The 18,861-nt window shown below is 41.9% G+C and overlaps 1 pseudogene; it reads right to left on the reverse strand.

Annotated features, from left to right (window-relative positions):
- Positions 1 to 372: 372 nt before the first annotated feature.
- Positions 373 to 17,480, reverse strand: LOC136148737 (kynurenine/alpha-aminoadipate aminotransferase, mitochondrial-like; annotated as a pseudogene).
- Positions 17,481 to 18,861: the final 1,381 nt, after the last annotated feature.

Here is an 18,861-nt window from a genome sequence, read left to right on the forward strand (position 1 = left end):
GGAGCAAAATTTTGAAAACTTTTCAATACAGATGTTATTTGGCTTTAAGTAGGTTATTGCTGCTTGATAGATTAACTGGTCTTTTTTTTTTTTTAAAGTCACAGATTCTTTGCTGCAGTTAGGTATGGTAGAAATGCTAGAATTGTGCCAGGGTTTGTGCTGTTACTTCTGAGATTATGCATAGGGTAACATTTTCTTGTCAAGAATACTCCTGGACCCTGTTTCCTTCCCCAGGGTTATTAACAATACTCTGTGGTATCACTCACTCATATAAGCACTGCTGCTCATTCCAGGACAGGATGTATGTTCCACTCACCACTTAACCACTTGTCTGCAGCTGCCAATAATGCATCCCTCTGCTTCCGCTAGAAATCAGTAACCCTAGAGGAAGAAAACAATGAGAAGGCTGTGTTTGCTACACTGCTTGCAGAAACCAAAAGGCTCTGGGGTCCAGCCTGTAAGAATCTATTTTGTATCTTGATGAAAATGTTTAAACTTGATGAGGGAATAGAGCATATTTGTTTGGTTTGTCAGGTAGTAAACTTTGTATCTTGTGTTTTTTACATCATTTTGGAATAATTCAAAACAGAATAACTGAGTGACATCCATTTTTATGTAAAGTATGGAACCTAAAATACAATACCTGTCTACATAAACCAGGAAGTCCTCTTCTCCCCATTGCTGTAGAAACTGTGATACCAGGAAATAAAAAGAAAGAGACAGTAACAAGGTTCATCCTCTAAAATGTGTGTTTTTTTGCCAAACATAATCACTCTTGACTATGTGCAAACCATCCTAAAAAAGATGCACCAAGTGGCACCAAGTTTTGTAGGGCCAGTGACTTATAACAATATTGGTTAATGATAATGACAACAATAAAACTAACACATATTTATACGGTCCTTGCTATGTGCCAAAAACTGCTGTACCATAAAGTATATTAATGTTTCAGTCAAGTTGAACTTTGTGGGGCTTCCCAGGTAGCTCAGTGGGTAAAGAATCTGCCTGCGATGCTGAAGATGCAGGAGATGAGGGTTCGATCCCTGGGTCAGGAAGATCCCCTGGAGGAGGGCATGGCAACCCACTCCAGTGTTCTTTTCTCAAGAATCCCATGGACAGAGGACTCTGGCGGGCTACAGTATGTAGGGTTACAAAGAGTCGGACATGATTAAAGTGACTGAGCAAGCATTCATGGTCTTCGTAATACCCTTATTAGGCAGGTCATTGTTTCCACACTACTGAGGAAGAGACTGAGGCATGAGGTAAACTTTCCTGAGGTCATAGCTCACCACAGAGCCTGGACTCAAGTCAGACTGTCTAGTCCCAGATCCCCCCAATAAATGCTGCCCTAGATGGCCTCTCTAAGTATAAAATACATACAGTCAATGCAGGAAGTTATACAGTATATCCAGAGATTTTTTTAAAATCCAGAATGAAAGTTCTAAATGTTGTAAACGAATAGTGAAATTTGGTTGATAACATATACAGAAAATAAGGAAAAATTCTCCAACTTAATAAAACATGGGGGCATCTGCACTTTGTGAAATCTATAAGCTTGGCCAAAAAATTTGTTCCAGTCTTTCATGACATCTTACAGAAAAGCCTGAACAAATATTTTGACCTATCAAATATAATATCAAACAAATGTCCATTCTACATAAATGACCCCTTTTGCCTTCTTATGTAGCAGTTCTGTCATTAAGGTCTGATTCCCAAGGTTGCCTTAGGGATGGGTCCAGTGATTTTTCAAAGCTTGTGAAGAAATTTATACATTCCCTCCAAATAATTTTACCATCTTTTAATTGACATGCATTCCAATTGGTGTCCATAGGGAGATTAGCACGTGGGCAATGAAGGTAGACACCTGGCCACTGGCATGTTTGGAACCCTTGCTGTCAGACTCTAGGACAATGAAGCTAACAGTGTGTTACTTCACCAAACCTCTTCAGTCCTGTTGTGTCCAACATAGTTTTTATGGGGTTCCTGGGCTGGATGCCAGAACACAAGATGAATAAGATCTTTGACTTTCAAGGGACTTGGTCTCCACTGTGAACAGCTCAGGTCTATTCAAATCTCTTTTGCCTTTTAGAGCAAACGTCTGTGGTATCTGGTCTCTTAATTCAGCCCATAGGGAACTAGAGTTGCAATCAGTGACTTCTCTCCCTGCCACCTTCCCTCTGTCTTATTTGTCCACATCTGTTTCCTTTATGATCTGATTCAAGAAACTCCTATTTCCTAAATTGTCACTGTTAGTTAAGTGGTGTCTCACTCTTTGTGACCCTATGAACTGTAGCCTTCCAGGCTCCTCTGTCCATTGAATTCTTCAGGGGAGAATGGGTTGCCATTCCCTTCTCCAGGGGATCTTCCCCACCCAGGGATCAAACCCAGGTCTCCTACATTGCGGGCAGTTTCTTTACGGTTTGACCGTCTGGGAAAGCCACAAATTGTCCTTACCTGGGTGAAAGTGCTAGTGTGCATTGTTGAAACTTCAGTGTATAGAACAATTCTCTCGATCAAGGGCTTTGGACCAGTTATAAACCCAATTCTCAACCTGCACAAAGAGAAAAAAGGCACACTACCAATCGTGCATCATCAATTAATACTATGTTACTGATTTCATGGTGAGGAAAGTTGTGACCTGGGGATGAAGGGACCTGGAAGGTTAAACCTTCTAGTTAATTGATTTCTTATTTAGAATACACATATAAATGTAATTGTATACTTAAAATGGAATGCATATCTGATCAGGTATTTCTAAAAGTGTTCTTTTGTACATGTACCCAAAAACCTCAGTAGTCCTCCTACAGCTATTATAGCTTAATGGTCAGAGATTTTCACCCTTGGGGATGGATTGGGATAAAAACCTGTTAATAGTAATAATCAAACTATGTGCTAAGGTGAGTGGAACACAAGCACCTTAAATGAGAAGCACTTTTTGTATTAAAAGATGCTGAGGGGCAGCCCGGTCACCTTTATCTGCAGCCTGAAGGCAGAGCCAGGGCCTTACCCCGAGGACAGGACTTTAAAAAAGAGTCAGCTCGGATGATACTCCCATCCACATCCATGGAGAGAAATGTTGGTGCCCAGGGCTTGAAATGGAAGATAAATACAGTATTTTTATCTGTTAGAGTCTGTATCCCTACTTTGTGCACAGTAGGGAGGAAAGGATTTGGAGAATAGAAGCACAAACATCCTTTCCCTTGTCTTCATCTCAGCCCTGTGAAATGGAGTAAGAACCAGATGCATGTACTTTTATTTGTACCTGCCGATCTGCACAGCTTCCCTGCCAAACACACATCTCCCACTTGTTCATGATGCCACTCCTAGGATTTTAGGGAAACCTCACACAAAACCTTCTTGTCCAAAGGGTTGAGATCTAGGACGGACAGATTTAGAAGAAGGATTTAAGAAAAACTAGTTTGGAATAGTTGGAAAGGAAAGAGGCTGTCAGCATTCAGTGCTGTTTAGAGAGAAAATGCTGACCTTTAGAACAACTAGAAACACAAAGAATGTGCAAACGAAGATGAGCCAGGTAGTCAATATGCAATGCTGAAACTTCCAAATTTATTCCAAAGTAAATGCCCACAGGGAAGGGGGCCATGTTGTGTTTAGGGTGGGTGGCAGGCAGGCATGATAGGTAAATAGGTAAAAAGCCAAGAGTTGTGTTTCTTTTCAGTAGATTCGTAGTGGGGACTGAATCCATGTGTCTGTTCTCTGCAGCCCTGAGAGCAACTCTAGTGTTAGATTTTGAGGAACCGGGCATTGGAGTGTGTACCATTACTGTTGTCTCCTAGGGAACAATGCTCGGGGACAGTGGTGCACATGGACAGTGGGGAAGGATCTAGAAGTCCTTTATTGTGCAGGTGAGTTCCTTCCCTACGTGACAGGGATGGCAGGCAGGGAGCATGATGCTAGGAACACCCTCCTCTGCTCACAGTTACATCACTGACTGAGCACAGCCCTCCGCCTTCTCTCTGAACACAGCTCCCAAGTCCTCCAGCACATCAGCCGCCCCTGAGAGACTGAGGCTGACACCCCAGGAGACACCCACTCCACATCCCTGGTACAATGTTTTAAGGAGCTACCATCTGGATTTGGAGTCAAGATGACCCTCACTTTGACTCATGAGTTTTTCCATGTGCTTGCACAGAGCCAGGCACTGTTCTAAAGGTAGGAAATTTCTGGAATAAGCGGTAATACCACAGATGAACCTATCAGCAGCCAGGCTAAAATCCAGTCAGGTTCATTAATAACACCTCATCATCTTTTTTTTTTTTTAATTTTTTTTTCATTTATTTTTATTAGTTGGAGGCTAATTACTTCACAGCATTGCAGTGGGTTTTTTCATACATTGACATGAATCAGCCATGGAGTTACATGTATTCCCATCCCGATCCCACCTCCCACCTCCCTCTCCACCTGATTCCTCTGGGTCTTCCCAGTGCACCAGGCCCAAGCACTTGTCTCATGCATCCCACCTGGGCTGGTGATCTGTTTCACTATAGATAATATACATGCTGTTCTCTCTAAACATCCCACCCTCACCTTCTCCCACAGAGTCCAAAAGTCTGTTCTGTACTTCTGTGTCTCTCTTTCTGTTTTGCATATAGGGTTATCATTACCATCTTTCTAAATTCCATATATATGTGTTAGTATGCTGTAATGCTCTTTATCTTTCTGGCTTACTTCACTCTGAATAATGGGCTCCAGTTTCATCCATCTCATTAGAACTGATTCAAATGAATTCTTTTTAATGGCTGAGTAATATTCCATGGTGTATATGGACCACAGCTTCCTTATCCATTCATCTGCTGATGGGCATCTAGGTTGCTTCCATATCCTAGCTATTATAAACAGTGCTATGATGAACATTGGGGTGCACGTGTCTCTTTCAGATCTGGTTTCCTCAGTGTGTATGCCCAGAAGTGGTATTGCTGGGTCATATGGCAGTTCTATTTCCAGTTTTTTAAGAAATCTCCACACTGTTTTCCAGAGTGGCTGTACTAGTTTGCATTCCCACCAACAGTGTAAGAGGGTTCCCTTTTCTCCACACCCTCTCCAGCATGTATTGCTTGTAGACTTTTGGATAGCAGCCATCCTGACTGGCGTGTAATGGTACCTCATTGTTGTTTTGATTTGCATTTCTCTGATAATGAGTGATGTTGAGCATCTTTTCATGTGTTTGTTAGCCATCTGTATGTCTTCTTTGGAGAAATGTCTGTTTAGTTCTTTGGCCCATTTTTTTGATTGGGTCATTTATTTTTCTGGAATTGAGCTTCAGGAGTTGCTTGTATATTTTTGAGATTAATCCTTTGTCTGTTTCTTCATTTGCTATTATTTTCTCCCAATCTGAGGACTGTCTTTTCACCTTACTTGTAGTTTCCTTTGTTGTGCAAAAGCTTTTAAGTTTCATTAGGTCCCGTTTGTTTCTTTTTGCTTTTATTTCCAATATTCTGGGAGGTGGGTCATAGAGGATCCTGCTGTGATTTATGCCGGAGAGTGTTTTGCCTATGTTCTCCTCTAGGAGTTTTATAGTTTCTGGTCTTACATTTAGATCTTTAATCCATTTTGAGTTTATTTTTGTGTATGGTGTTAGAAAGTGTTCTAGTTTCATTCTTTTACAAGTGGTTGACCAGTTTTGCCAGCACCACTTGTTAAAGAGGTTGTCTTTTTTCCATTGTATATCCTTGCCTCCTTTGTCGAAGATAAGGTGTACATAGGCTCGTGGATTTATCTCTGGGCTTTCTATTCTGTTCCATTGATCTATATTTCTGTCTTTGTGCCAGTACCATACTGTCTTGATGACTGTGGCTTTGTAGTAGAGTCTGAAGTCAGGCAGGTTGATTCCTCCAGTTCCATTGTTCTTTCTCAAGATTGCTTTGGCTATTCGAAGTTTTTTGTATTTCCATACAAATTGTGAAATTATTTGTTCTAGTTCTGTGAAAAATACCATTGGTAGCTTGATAGGGATTGCATTGAATCTATAGATTGCTTTGGGTAGAATAGCCATTTTGACAATATTGATTCTTCCAATCCATGAACCCGGTATGTTTCTCCATTTGTTTGTGTCCTCTTTGATTTCTTTCATCAGTGTTTTATAGTTTTCTATGTATAGGTCTTTTGTTTCTTTAGGTAGATATACTCCTAAGTGTTTTATTCTTTTTGTTGCAATAACACGTCATCTTCTAATTGTGGGCTGAGTTGACACTGTCACTTACCTTGTTGAAGTGCTTGAAATAGTAAGGATCATCATCTATAATGAGGAAGTCATATTTTCTTGTGAGCTAATAAAAGGTTAAAGGAGCATATTTATTTTTTAAGAGCTTTCTGAGGTGAAAATCAATTGTAATCACAGTTCTTGGTACTCATTTCTGTGTAGCTTAATAAGTGATCCTTAGGGTAATGTTTATAGTGACAATCTTAAGGATCATGGTCAGCCATCTAGAAGAGACTGCAGAAGAAATCTGCCTTCTCTTTTTAAGGAATTTCTTTGTATCCTGAAATGACAGGATGTAGGAAAGGGAAGAGACAGGTTGAAAATTCAAACAAAAAATAATGAAAATCAAATAGAGTTCAATTATTAAATAACCTCATAGAGTTTAACATCACACCAATAACATTTCTTTCAATGGACGTGTCAGAGGAAAGGAATATATCATAGTCAACAAGAGGGTAGTAATTTCTTGTGTTTAAATTCTTGTGTTTAAATTTATTGGGACCATTGACATTGATGACTTCTTTTTATTAAAAATCACCTTACTTGAGAGGAAGAGGCTAACCAGAGAAGGAATTTGGGAGCACTCTTCCAAAGAGTCAGAAGGAAACAAGAACACAGCCAGGTATACCTTCTCTGAAAATACCTCATAGATTTCCCTTTTGTGCTCAGCTGTTAAGGAGTTCCCAGCAGGGTTGTTGCCATTTGGGACAGTGTAAAGAAATTTGGGGGTGTTTTTCTCAGGGTCCTTTGAATCTTCTGGTTTCCATTTGGAAAGTATTTCTCTGAGGGAGTCTGGAATAATCCCGTGCTCATCACTGGAAACATTAATCATGTTGCAGCCCAGGGGTTGGAGCTGTCAAATACACAGAGAAAAGCAAGTCCGAGATTGAGACCTGAGTACAAAATATCAGGTTCAAGGGTTCTTACAGTAAGGAGAGTGTTACCATTTACACCCTTAAGCATAAACCTGCCCTCAGCTCTATGCCCACACTGCATTATCTTCATGATTATGATTAGAACTGGCTCATGAAATAGGTGTTTATTAAGGAATGATTCTGAGAAAGTAAATCAATCTTAGAAAGCACCTGTGATGCTCATATATAAAACGTCATAAGCAGAGGTGATACTTAAAATGTTGGATAAGCGGTGTAGCGTGGGAGCAACAGACACAGAGCCGGGTGGAGTGGGATCCTGGCGACCCTCTGCCATGCCAGCATAGCTCTGCACTGTATGGGGTTCAGGGTGGTCTCAGGAGAGGGGTGGGGGGGGCCAGGGTGGTGTTGGGTCACCAAGGAGCATCAGGGCTGTGGCTCCTCAAGGGGTGTGAAAGTATATCTATATTGTACTGACTGCAGAGGCTGAAGTCGAAAGTAGTGGCCTTGCTTATAGACAGAGTTTTATCAAAATCTTGTGTTTCTTTTTTTTTTTATGTTCATGGATGAGCATTTAATGAAAAAATTGGGACTTATAAATAACAAGCAGAGGAAACCATCAACAAATGCTAAGACAGTAGGGACTGGGAGAACCTATTTGCAAACAATGGAACCGATATGGGAATAATTTCCAAAATATACAGACAGCTCATACAGCTCAATGTCAAAAAGCAAACAACCCAGTCCTGCGTTGGGCAGGACTTCTAAATATGTGCTGTCCTCTGCTTAGTTGCTCAGTCGTCTCCGACTGTTTGCGACCCCATGAACTGCAGCCTGCCAGGCTGCTCTGTCCTAGGAGATTCTCCAGGCAAGAATACTAAAGTAGGTTGCCATGCCCTCCTCCAGGGTATCGTCCCAACCCAGGGGTCGAATCCAGGTCTTCCACATTGCAGACGGATTCTTTACTGATGGAGCCAACAGGGAAGCCCAAGAATTCTTGAGCAGGTAGCCTATCCTTTCTCCAGGGGATCTTCCTGACACAGGAATTGAATTGGGGTCCCCTGCTTTGCAGGTGGATTCTTTAGCAGCTGAGTTACCAGGGAAGCCCAGATCTAAGTATACATTTCTCCAAAGAAGACATGCAGATGGCCAACAGTCACATGAAAGGATGCTCAACATCACTAATTATTAGAGAAATGCAAATGAAAACTGCAGTGACAGCCACACCTGTCAGAATAGCTATGACTGAAAAGTCTATAAATAACAAATGCTGGAAAGGGTATGGAGAAAGGGAACCCTCCTATACTGTTGGGGAGCAAGTAAATTGGTATTGCCACTCTGAAGAACAGTGTGAAGATTCCTTAAAAAATTGAAAACAAGAGTATCATATGTTCCAGCGACCCCATTCCTGGACATATATCTGAAGAAAAGCATAATTTGAGAAGATACAGGCACCTAATGTTCTTTGCAGCACTGTTTACAATAGCAAGACATGAAAGCAACCTAAAAGTTTGTCGACAGATGAATAGATATAGGTGTGGTGCATGGGTGCGTGCTAAGTCGCTTCAGTCATGTCTGACTCTTTGTGACCCTATGGACTGTAGCCTGCCAGCCTCCTCTCTCCATGGGGATTCTCCAGGCAAGAATACTGGAGTGGGTTGCCATGCCTTCCTCCAGGGAATCTCCCCAACCCAGGGATTGAACCCATGTCTCTTACATCTCCTGCATTGGCAGCCAGGTTCTTTACCGCTAGTACCACCCACAGATGCGGTATACACACACGCAATGGAATATTACTGAGTCATGAAAAAGAATGAAATAATGCCATATTCAGCAACATGCATGGACCTACAGTTTATCATATGAAGTAAGTCAGATGATGAAAGACAAATATCTTGATATTATTTATGCATGGAATCTAAAAAATTATACAAAGGAACATATTTACAAAGGAAATAGATATCACAGACATAGAAAACAAGCTTATGACTACTAAAGGGAAAGAGGAGGGGAGAAATAAATTAGGAGTTATGGAATTAAAATATACACACTACTATATATAAAATAGGTAACCCACAAGAACTTATAGCACAGGAAAATATATTGAACCCCTTGTAATGACCTATAGTGGAAAATAATCTGAAAGCTTGCGACCCCATGGACTGCAGCCTCCCAGGATCCTCCGTCCATGGGGTTTTCTAGGCAAGAGTACTGGAGTGGGTTGCCATTTCCTTCTCCAGGGGATCTTCCCGACTCAGAGATTGAACCTGGTCTCCCTCATTGCAGGCAGATGCTTTACCCTCTAAGCCACCAGGGAAGCCCTATAAAATATTTATATATATAACTGAATTGCTTTGCTATATATCTGAAACTAAGACAACATTGAAAATAGACTATATTTCAATAAAAATTTAAAAATAATAATTGAGTGAGGGCCTCAGAAAAAACTTTTTACAGAGGATAAGCAAACACTTTTTTAGCAGTCAAATGTAAAATTATTCACTAAATGGGAGTTATCCAGACTGCACTGTGGTAAACTTAAAAGGCTGTAGACTTAAAAATCAGATGATGTATGAGAGTGAAAGTGTTAGCTGCTCAGTCTTTATTCATGTTAAACTTGTCTTAAGCTTGGGGTCAGGTTAGATTGTATAATTTGTTGCTGTTGTTGTGCTCAGTTGTGTCTGACTCTTTGTGACTCCATGGACTGTAGCCCATCAGGCTCCTCTGCAAGAATACTGGAGTGGATTTCCATTCCCTTCTCCAGGGGATCTCCCCAATCCAGGGACCAAACCCAGATCTCCTGCATTGCAGACAGATTCTTTACAGTCTGAGCCACCAAACATGAATGCAAGAAGTCAGTATTGGATCATGAAATAAACAATACGGACCATCAGCATATTCCCTCACAGCCTGGCATTGTTCTCTGTGTGTGCACGTGAACAATTTACATAGACACAAGTTTTATATTTATAGGCATTGTGTAATCTTATGCCTAAGGAGTATCCACTCACTAAGAAAAGGCAATTGTTTTAACTTAGTTTTTAAAATTATGACCAAATACATAAATAATAAAAATTTGCCATTTTAAGGTGAGGAATTCAGTGGTATTAACTACAGCCACAATGTGTATATCCATTGTTATTATTATTTTCCCAAATCTTATCATCACTACAAACAGACCCCTTGTACCCATTAAGCAAGAACCCCCCATTTCCACCTCCCCCACCCCTCCCTGGTTCCTGTAACCTGTAATCAATTTTCAGTCTCTGTGAATTTGCCTATTTCAGATATTTCATATAAGTGGAATCACACAGTGTTTGTTCTTTAGTGTCTGGCTTCTTTCACTTGGGATAATGTTTTCAAGGTTTATCCATGTTGTAGGAGGTATCAGAACTTCCTTTTTCTGGATGAATAATATTCCATTGTGTGGATAGACCACATTTATTCATCCACAGATGTACACTTGGGCAGCACCCATATTTTGGCTATTATATTGCTACTATGAACATTTACATTTCTGTTTGACCCCCAGTTTTTCAGTTTTTTTCGTTATATACTAGGAGTAAAATTTTGAGGCACTGATAAACAGTTTTTTTACAGTTTACACCAGTTTACAGGTTACACCATTTTGCATTTTAACCAGCAATGTACATTTTCACCAGCAATTTCTGTTACTTGCTGTGTTCCATTAAAAAAATATAATAGCCATCCTGGTTGGTGTGAAGTAGTATCTCATTGTGGTTTTGACTTTCCTTCCTCTATTGACTAGTGACGTTGAGCATCTTTTCATGTACTTACTGGCCACTTATATATCTTCCTTGGAGAAATGTCTATTCAAGTACTTTGTCTATTTTTAAATTAATTTCTTTGTCTTTTATTATTCAGTTGTAGGAGGTCTTTATAGACTCTGGATATTGAGCTCCTATCATATATATGATTTGCAGGTGTTTTCGCCTACTCTCTAGGCTGTCTTTTCACTTTTTCATAATGCCCTTTGATGCTGAAAATATTTTATTAATTTTTGATGAAGTCCAATTCATCTATATTTATGTTGTTGTTGCTTGTATTTTTGTTGTTATGTCTTAGTGCCAAATCCAAAGTCAAGAAAATTTGCCATTATGCTTTCTCCTAAGAATTTATAGTTTTAACTCTTATATTTAAGTGTTTTATCCATTTTGAGTTACATTTTTATACAGAGTGAGGTAAAGGTCTGGTCTCTTTCTTTTGTACATGGAAATCCAGTTATTCCTGCACAATTCATTGAAGAGATTTTTTTTTTCCTATTGAGTTGTACCCATGTCAAAATCAATTGGCCACAGCTGTAGGGTTTATTTCTGGATTCTCAGTTCTATTTCATTGGACTAGCTGTCTATACTTATGCCAGTATCACCTGATTTTGATTACTGTAGCTTTGCTACAGTTTGAAATTGGGAACCATGAGTCCACTAACTTTGGTCTTTTTCAGGAATATTTTGGCTATTTAGACATCTTCCAATCCCATATGAATTTGAGGATTGGCTTTTCTATTTTGCAAAAAAAGCCATTGGAATTTTGATAGGGACTGTGTGGAATGTGTGTTTAGCTTTGGTAATATCAACATCTGAACGGTATTAAGTCTTCCAATCCAGGAGAAGGTGATAGCTTTCTGTTTATGGGAGTCTTCTCTAATCTCTTTCATCAATGTTTTATAGCTGTTAATGTGGAAGTCTTTCACCTGTTTTGTTAGATTTATTTCCAGATGTTTTATTCTTTTGGGTGCTATTATAAATGGAATTGTTTTCTTAATTTCCGTTTCAGTTTGTTCATTAGAAAAGCAGTGTTTATAAATAATTTTACCTCTACTTAGGAGTGTTGAGGAAATATGCCTTTCATCAAGATAAGCTAATTGCTTTATGCATATTCATTTTTACAAAGACAATATTAAATTAGAAAAAAGATAATCCATGAAAATAAGATCAGTAAAGCATAAGCATCATCTCATTAAGTCACCTAATCTAAGCTGGAATTAGTTTGCTAGCATCTGTGTGAGGTGGCCATGAGTTACTTGGAGTGCCTGCAGTGATGGGCCTGCTCTCCTCCTCAGAGCGCTGGTAAGGCTGTGGTTAGAAAGTTACACTGACAGGACATTGCTTCCCTGTAGTTTCCACCCTTTGGTTCCAGTTACATCAACCTAAGGACATGCACAGACAAAGCTAACTCCTCTGTGACATGGCTAACTTTAATGTAGTTGAGGACAATCGTCTTGTCCCTATGGAGTCTTCTCTTTCTGGGAAATAGAGTAGTTCCTAAAACCATTCATTGTGTGTTTCCAATTTGTTGTTCACTCTTTGCTTCTCTCTGACTGTGCTCCAGTCTGTGTTTACATCGACCCAAAAGTATTGTGCCCCAGACAGTGCTGTGTCCTGACCAGGGCCCTGCAGAGCAGATGATCTGCCTCCTTACTCTGGATATTAGGATCCATCAGTTAACACCGGGTGTGAGAGTACTAGACTTAACATGTTAGTTTTCAGCTATACTGACATATGCTTATACACTGACTTGTGGGAATACAGATGGTAATAAAAAAGTCTTTGTCAATTGTCACATTTCAAGTGAAATAATAAGAAATCTGGACATGATTTTGTACAATCCAATTTTAGCACCTCTACATTTAGACTGTCAAAGACGTATATAAATAGAGGGTGTATACATTTGACATATTTTGCATGTGCTAAAGATTCTGTTACAGAAGAAATATGCTATTTTATTTTTCAGTGGACAGATAATTCTAAAGTTGTGGTGTTTTCTCCTTATTTATTATAAGAGAGAGAGTAGCCTTTTGTAAGAATGTGTACTCACAGCATGAATTGTTCCTGAATAATTATGTTCATTTATGAGGATATTATCTCCAGGATTAACGATCATTTCAAACACCTAACAAAAGAGGCACAGGTTAGCTTGGAGAGTATGATTTCCAGTCATAGAAACCCCCACGACTTTTTTTTTTTTTTTTAAGTTTGATCTCACTAGTATTCTAGAGTAGGCATTGGGAAGTTTTCCATAAATGCCAGATGGGACATGTTCTGTGGCCCCGGTGTCTCTGTTGCCACTACTCATCTCTGCTTCCATGGTGGGAATGCAGCCATAGACAATGTGTAAGCCGATGGTGTGGCTGAATTCCAGTAACGCTCTACTTACAGGATCAGACAAGAGCTGGTTTTGCTGTCAAGCCATAGTTTGCCAACCTGTGTTCTAGGTTGAAAAACAAAACATAACTGATTTGGCTCCTAAAATTCACTTATTCCTTGTTTGTAAAAATTTAAAATATTTGCTAGAAGCCATGCTTGTGTAAAGGATGGAGATAAAGTGATGAGAATAATGGTATAGTTTTTACCCTTATGGAAGTGCTAGTCCACCATGATGACTAAGTTTGCAGAAGTCCCAGAAACATGGGCTTCCCAGGTGGCCCTAGTGGTAAAGAACCCACCTGCCAATGCAGGAGACACAGGAGATGCTGGTTTGATACCTGGGTGGGGAAGATCCCCTGGTGGAGGGCATGGCCACCCATGCCCAAGAATACTCCGGTATTCTTGCCTGGAGAATCCCGTGGACAGAGGAGCCTGGCAGGCTATGTCCGTGGGTTGGCAAAGAGTTGGACACAACGGAAGCAACTTAGCACTCACAGAATTGTCCTTCCCTGCCCTGGGATGTTTCACAGTCCCCAGGTCAAGAGTCTCCTCTGTATCATTTTAACAACCCAGAGCTCTTGATAAACAGCATGGCCATTATCCATTGAGACAGAAGATCTGACTTTAGTTTCCTGATATGGCCTCAGATATTCCATTTACTATTCCTTAAGAGTTTTTGGCATTTTAAGACAAAAACAGTGTCCTTCTCTGAAAAGTTTCTAACTGATTCAGGATTTACAGGACCTCCTTTGTTATTGTTGTTGTTGTGTAGTCATTAAGTCGTATCTGACTTTTGTGACTCCATGGACTGTAGCCCGCCAGGCTCATCTGCCCATGGGATTTTCTAGGCAAGGTTGCCATTCTCTGCTGCAGGGGGTCTTCCCGACGCAAGGATCAAACCTGCATCTCTTTAACTGGCAGGCAGATTCTTTACCACTGAGCCACCTGGGAAGCACACAGGACCTCCAGGGACCAAATGAGTCACTAAGGCGGCTTGTGTATTATCCAGGTGTCAGATGAAAAACCTCATCACAAACGTTTCTCATGTTGATGAGGGACCTGAGAAAGTCCAGTATCCTAAATGAGGAGGGAGGGCTGTTTATTATCTGAGACACGGGCATCTAAAATAATATCTATCCTGGAGAACAAAATGGAAGAAAGATTAAAGCAGATTCCCAGGAAATCTTGGTAGCAGTATGGTGATAAGCCAATGAGTTACTGGTGTATTTGGCCACCTATGCCGTCTTCCTCTTCGATATGACAAATATTGAGACGGACAAAGAAGAAACTTTCTTGTGCATCTTTCTAGGGGGATAAAAAGGCTTGCAGTATACCTTCCTAAGAAAAGAATTTCACTGAAAAGAACTTTTTCTCCTACTATTCTGGGGCATCACAAATGTTTGTTTTCAAGAAAAAGACTCAAACAACAGCTAATCCTTTTATTTTTTTCTTATTAAGTCCAAAAGAGGGGGAAAATGTAAAATCTTATTACTTTAATATATTATTCTGTAATAATAATAATTTAACTAAAATTCATTGAAACTCACCAGATGATGTCTTTTACATTTACATAAAAAAGGAGCAAAAAGCTACTCAGGCTTGATATAAACAAGAGTCAGGCTTTAATCTAGAGGTAAAGACTGAATTAGAATTTTATCCAGAACTAATTATTCATGAAAAAGAAAAGAAAAGAAGTAGATGAAACTGAGAGCTGTATGCACGGTCTCTTGTTTGGGGAATACCCAGCGATGGTTACCTCTGTGGACTTCCTGAAACCCAGGAGAGAGGCAGAGAGAGAGGGAGACAAACAGAAAGAATGAAAGACAGACAGAGAGAGAAGATGCCAGCCCAGGAGAGAAGTCAGCCACAGCCACAGACGCATCCTCAGATCTGGAGAAGCGCGGCTGAGAGGGAGACAGAGAGACAGAGAAGACGCCAGCCCAGGGGAGAAGTCAGCCACAGCCATAGACGCATCCTTAGATCTGGAGAAGCGTGGCCGAGAGGGAAACAGAGAAGACACCGGCCCAGGGGAGAAGTTAGCCACAGCCACAGACGCATCCTTAGATCTGGAGAAGCGCGGCCGAGAGGGAGACAGAGAGAGAAGACGCCAGCCCAGGGGAGAAGTCAGCCACAGCCACAGACGCATCCTCAGATCTGGAGAAGCGCGGCTAAGAGGGAGACAGAGAGAGAGAAGATGCCAGCCCAGGGGAGAGGTCAGCCACAGCCACAGACGCATCCTCAGATCTGGAGAAGCGTGGCCGAGAGGGAGACAGAGAGAGAAGACGCCAGCCCAGGGGAGAAGTCAGCCACAGCCACAGACGCATCCTCAGATCTGGAGAAGCATGGCCAAGAGGAAGATGGGGCGCAGGAGGCCGCTGGTACAGACGATGACAGCAGCAGACACGCAAAGGGATGAGGCCTCATCTCAGGAGGGTCAGGACACACCCTCGAAGAATTTAAAAGTCATATGGACATAACCACAGCCTAACTCAAATTAGCCTGCATCTCTGAGCCACACGAAACTGATCCGAGCTCACTAAGCTGCAGGGAAGCTTGTCCTAAGGACTCAGCGCTCTGGGCTCTCTGTTTAAGAGGAATCATGTTGGTGAATGTCTTCAAGTTCCACTTACGATTTTGGTGAAGACTTGCTATCCCATAAGACATGGTGCTCTGTGGTTAAGGGAGAGATGGCAATATGGGTGCACATGTTAGATTCTTTCCATGGGTGCCCTTCCGCCCCACTCTTACCTTACAGAGACCTTGTTGGCTGCCACATGTGACACATATGTCCATCTGCCCTTGGCTGGGTGCATAATGGATGGTGGGCGGATTATGCAATTTTACTTGTAACTGTTTTAGCCAGGATAACAGCTCTGGGAGTCTAAAGCATAAAACGCATTTAAAAACTGACAGTAGTGAAAATCATAATAGTAGTAGACAGCAACCATGTGGTAGTTTCATGGTGGTGGTGGTTTTCTTGCTAAGTTGTGTCTGACTCTTGCGACTCCATGGACTGTAGCCTGTCAGGTTCCTTTGTCCATGGGATTTCACAGGCAAGAATACTGAAATGGGCTGCCATTTCCTTCTTCAGGTGGCTTCATACCAGGGACTTTATACATTCAGTTTAAAAATCCTTAAATGCTTTTTGCTGATATTAATATCTTACTTAAAACATAAGGCAACAAACTGAAAGATTAAGAAATCCACATAAAGTTCATCAGCTGGTGGTTTAATGAGCTGAGACTTGAATCTACTGCTTTCTTATTGCAAAACCTCTACTTTTTCTTTTACGTTAGAGAATTCACTGTGTATATGAGTTTTGTTTTTCTTAGGGAGATTTTTGTAGGATACCTAGAAGTTTGGGTTCAGTAAGTTGTTTGCATCACAGAAAGAAAAGCCTAGGTATACATTATGTACAATACTATTGTTATGTTCCCAGTGTGTATTAATCCTTCAATCACAGAGGAAACAGACTCTGATAAAGTATAATTAATAGACATTCTGTAAGTTACTCTTCATCACTGAAAGAAGACCACTTAAAGAAAGCCTTATAATATTTGTTCTGTTTCCTTTATGAAGTTAAACACATCTAAATTGTGGGCAGTGTGTTTCCATAGCTGCCTGTTAGAATAGGAATATAATTAGTGAAAAATTCCCTAGGCCCTAAAGTGTTTTCTGGATCATCTTTTTCCTCCTCTCTTCTCCCCTGATTCTTCTCCTAGTTTATCTTCTTTCTGTCTTTCTTTCCAGTCTCAGCTCAAATGGTACCTCCTTTTGAAACTTCTCCTTCTGCAGCTGACTACTTTTAAGGTTGAAAAGCAGGCACTGAGGAGTGTTAAGCAGTCAGTATCATTCCTGCTCTTAATTTTTCTTGAACAACTCTTCCCCCAAACCTTCCTAACTGTTGAATATCCAGTTAAAAAAAGACATAGTCATTTATTAGCTGGCTGCAGAATATTGCTCATGAAAATGAACCAACTAAGTTAAATTATCTATTGATCAGATTGAGGGCAGGAAGAGAAGGTGGCGACAGAGGATGAGATGGCTGGATAGCATCACTGACTCAGTGGACATGAGTTTAAGCAAACTCTGGGAGGTAGTGAAAGAGAGGGAAGCCAGGCAAGCTGCAGCCCATGGGGTCGTAAAGAGTTGACATGACTTAGCGGCTGAACTACTTATCAGTACCCAGCAGTCTGAGAATACTGCAGTGCTCTCTTCATCATCTGTTCAGTCTTTCAGTCTTGAAAGGGAGCATGCTGGGGTTTGGTGCCCCAGTTGCCAAGCAGAGGACAGATTTCAGTGCCTTGCCCAGTTTCTCACCTTCAACAAAGGGGAGAGAGTAAGAAACATGTGTTTTGTAAACGGAGATGGTCAGCATGTTTCATTAAAGTCAATAAAACTTTACAGTGTAACCATGTCTAGTGATAGAATGCTAGTCTGAAAGAAACATAGAAGATGACTTTGTCTGGACTGACCTCACTAGTGGAGGAACTGAGGAATCAACACGTGCCACTGAGAAGGCCAACTGATCACCCAGACAAAGCAGAGGCCAGAGTAACAGAAAACCCTCCTCCACTCGGCCCTCCCTGCCCGCCAGGCTCCCACACCCCCTTCTGTCCTGTGTCCCCGCCCTCCCACTCTGCACGCGCCTGCAGGCTGTGCTGAACCCTGACCCCTGCGCCCAGGAGAGCCCCCTGGTCTCTAAGCAGGCCCGCGGCCTGGCCTCTCTCTGTTGCAGATTCCCTGCCCTCGCGCCAGTTCCAGCTGAGTTCTTTGAGAGCGCGGGCAGTGCCTGTCCCAAGTCTGCGCAGAGCCGGCTGCAGATCTCTTGGACCCATCCCTCCTAACAGAGAGCTGCACCCCAACTCACCAGTGACTCGAAGGGCAGAAGAGTTTCTGGCTGCACTCCTAGCCATGACGAGTGTAATTCATTATCGATTCCAAGCACCAAGCCCCTCTTTTGGTAGTTGAAGACTAGGAAAGCTAAGGATCCACCTCAATTGTTCCTCCTAAATCTTGCCCTGAAAAGGTCTCCTCCTCTGTCCCCTAGTCTGAGTCTGGTATGGGGAGCAGGAGAGACCAGGGAAGCCCTGGCTGCAGGTGTTGTTCGAATGTGGTTAGGAACCGGCTGCGGCAGATGGCAGGACTGGCAAAGTCCACTGGCAGTGGCAATATACATGCCCCTTCCTGCCCCGCGGCCTTTGGTACCTCCCCTTGTCATGCCCATCCGCTGGCCCCCGCCCCTGGCCTCACCTCCATCCTGGTCTAGGTCCTGACCGCGCCTGCGGCCTGGTCATCAGTCTTGGCGCAGGCAGTGCGGGAACCTGGCCCTCCAGCATTGCAGCCTTAACCAGGATTCAAAATCCAGTCAGATTCCTGACTGCAGCTGGAGTCGCAGAAGAAAGTGGCGGATTGACTGGGGAGCTGCCTGGATCCAGGCGAGGGGCTGGTGGAAGGCTCTTAGTCTGCCCTGCTCAGGTCCTGGAGGAAGGCCGCCTGCTGGCTTGGCACCGTGACCAATCTGACGCGAAGCTCTCCTTTCAGCAGTGCAGACTGTAGACCCTCTCCTGGCAGGTCACCAAAGTGGACTGGTGATTTGCAGAGC

Source organism: Muntiacus reevesi, chromosome 17 (genome assembly GCF_963930625.1).
Source record: "Muntiacus reevesi chromosome 17, mMunRee1.1, whole genome shotgun sequence".
NCBI lineage: Eukaryota > Metazoa > Chordata > Mammalia > Artiodactyla > Cervidae > Muntiacus > Muntiacus reevesi.